This window comes from Staurois parvus, unplaced genomic scaffold, assembly GCF_062004578.1.
Source record: "Staurois parvus isolate SC_StPar_1 unplaced genomic scaffold, SC_StPar_1.0 ptg001528l, whole genome shotgun sequence".
Taxonomy (NCBI): Eukaryota; Metazoa; Chordata; class Amphibia; order Anura; family Ranidae; genus Staurois; species Staurois parvus.
Window position 1 is genome coordinate 34,042 of NW_028319324.1, and position 2,814 is coordinate 36,855.

Consider the following 2,814-nt stretch of genomic DNA (forward strand, 5'->3'; position numbering starts at 1 on the left):
AGTGGGGGTCAGCAAGAAAAATTCCACCCTTCTGGACCACAAAAAAGGTTGTCAGTGCTTACAGAGACAAAAGGTCACATTCACACAGGCATACCTATCCAGACAACTGTTTGAAGGTGTGAAGGGCTGTCCTCACCTTCATGGGATGCATAGGTGTATCTTGCAGACCTGTTCAAATCAATGACAGATGGCTGGCTGCATGGGCCTTCACAGATCTCCAAAAACATCATGGCGTGCTCATCCATGCAAGTTCGATGCATAGATCAGGGCACTGATTTGAATAGGCTGCCTGCACAGGTTTGCACAATACACTTGTCCATCCAACATGGGTGAAAACAACCCCTCACACAGGTGTACAGATAGATATGTTCATGTGAATGAGGCAAAAAAGTAGCTGCACTGGTCACACACCATTAGCTCAGTGAAGTGATGCCAATCCTGGAACTATGACTATGATTAGAGGTCAGTACACCACTGCTCCAGGAACCCCTAGCAACATCTGGAGGAACCCTGATTGAGAAAGGCTGATCTAGCAGTTTAGACATTGGATAAAAGGGAATCTATTGAAAGAGGTCTATTTGTCAGATCAAAAAAAGAGGGACAGCTTGGCATGACCAACGGACAGAGAGATGAGATACTAACATGAATTGTACAAAAAGAAGGACTGTTGATTGCTATGTCTTCTTTGGTGCACTTGAAACTAACCCCCCCTATATGTCACACCTTAGCATTATACTGTAGGCGCTCATTATGAAGTGAAGGGAAAAATCAATCTTAAGAAGTTGTCACTGAAACATTTGTCTCCATTGGAAAATTTGCTCTGCTGAGGACTTCTGCTGACAAAGTCCACCAATCAGTGGATAAAATTCTGACCTGGAAGTCATTGGGCCACCTGCTGCCATTGTGGGGTGCCAATAAATTAGTGGATGTGCTGCCCACTTTTCCATTGATGCAGGCAAGGGGACCAATTCCAGTGAGACTCTGGCATATATCCATGGCCTATGGTCAGAGGATGCAGAACTCCCATGATGAACATCTACTATCAGTGATAAAGCTTGCTGCAGTGAGCATATGATGGATTTTGCTCTATTACTGGAGCTTTGGATGTTGCATGAAACTGCTGTTCCACCAATATTCAACCCAATACAGGCTGGACCATAGGCATGTTGGAACGATTATGTCTGATGGCTAGTTGGCATTTAAGAGTAAACAGAATTGGCGCTTTGAAGGAACCACAAGTACGGAGATCCTAATATGAGTTTATATAGCAAATATAATAAAAAAAAAAAAAAATTTAAGTCCGCAAACGTGCAAACTACAACTACAAAAAACCCGTAAGTGTTCACAAAAAAAGTGCAAGTGCAAAACACCACACGAAAAAGTGCACTTAGGGGTGTGTTTGTCCTACCCCCGGAAGGGTTGGACCGTTCACCCGATCCCCCGGGGCACGAAGCTCCTGACAGGGACAAGGTTCCCATTTGGTCCTCCTGGCCAAAAGGCCTGGTGGACCACCGTTCCTTATGCCCAGCCGAAGCCGGAGATCCAGTACTAGGCAAGGGGGTTCTCCCGAAGAGAAAACCCCCTAGGGATCAGGGGAGGAAGGAACCGTATGGCCACACATCCTCCCCCTAGACTTCAGGTAAGGCCAGAGGACCCACACCCTCCATCCGTGAAAAACACACACATAAGAACAGAAAAAGTGACAAAACGTGGGAGTGGTTTAAATAAATAAATAAAAATAAAAAAGTGGTACCGTGCCTAATAGTGCACAGACCAGGCCCTGAGGCCTGTAGCAAAAATTGCCCCGGACTTAGCCAAAAGACCTGGTCCTTAGGGCGCTGTGCAAAAAGAGGTGAAAACCAGTGGCCATGTGTCATCTTCACACCGTGGGGTCCCACACCCAAGTGTTACTAGTGACACCCCTGAGAGCGTCTTCCCCAGGGGGCACTGAGTTTGCGGACTTTTTGCGTCCCCAGCCCCAGGCCAGACCAAGGTAGATCCATCCAAATCAGGAGGTACTGGGTCTTTCCAGCTTTCCCAGAGGAATTACTCCCAAGGTCCCAGAGCGTATCGTGGCGCCCCCTGGTTTCTGTCCCTCCGGTCCAGCCTTCCGGACCCCCATCATACCAGTGAGGGTACTATACAACAACCATCCCCGCAAAGCTAGAATGGTCGGGAGCACCCCCACTGGACACTGATAAGAACAGATACTACACTTGATCTTAGCCAAAAGGCCGAGAAGCAAATATAATAAATACAGATAAAAGGTGACATATTAGACAAAGTCCAAAAATCCAAAAAGATCCTAGGTAGGGTATGAGAGGTGAAGGCAGCTCCCCATAGAGCGAAGCTGTACCGAAGCAGATTTTATCAATTTTTTTCCGTTCTAGTTAGCATTTAGTGAACTGAAACTATATTTTCTGGACTTTGAAAAGTGGCCTTGGCTATGAGAGTTGGCTTAAAGGATTTTCTGTGGAATGCTCAATAACTTAAATATCAAAAGGAAACATTTGTGAGCTGTGGACTTTGCCTTGTTGACAGTTTTGCATGAAAGGCTTGGACTTTACAATTGGCCATTATTAGGAAAAATTTCCATAAGGAAAGGAAATTTAGGACCAGTGTTTTGGTAGCACTAGTAAGGGATGGGCTGGGATGGCCAAAAAGAAGTTGTTTTGACAACACTGACTATTTTATAATGGGTGGTGTTTACTTTTCTTCAGGATTCTTTTGTACCCAACTTTGACCTTGTTTAGTGAGGAAGTATCACATACAGCCATAGGAAACCACTTCCTGGGCTTTTTGTATCTATGAGTA

The 2,814-nt window shown here is 45.4% G+C and overlaps 1 pseudogene; it reads right to left on the bottom strand.

The window, feature by feature from the left end:
• Positions 1–2,130: 2,130 nt before the first annotated feature.
• On the bottom strand, positions 2,131–2,246 carry LOC149435361 (U2 spliceosomal RNA; annotated as a pseudogene).
• Between the last annotated feature and the right edge of the window lie 568 nt (positions 2,247–2,814).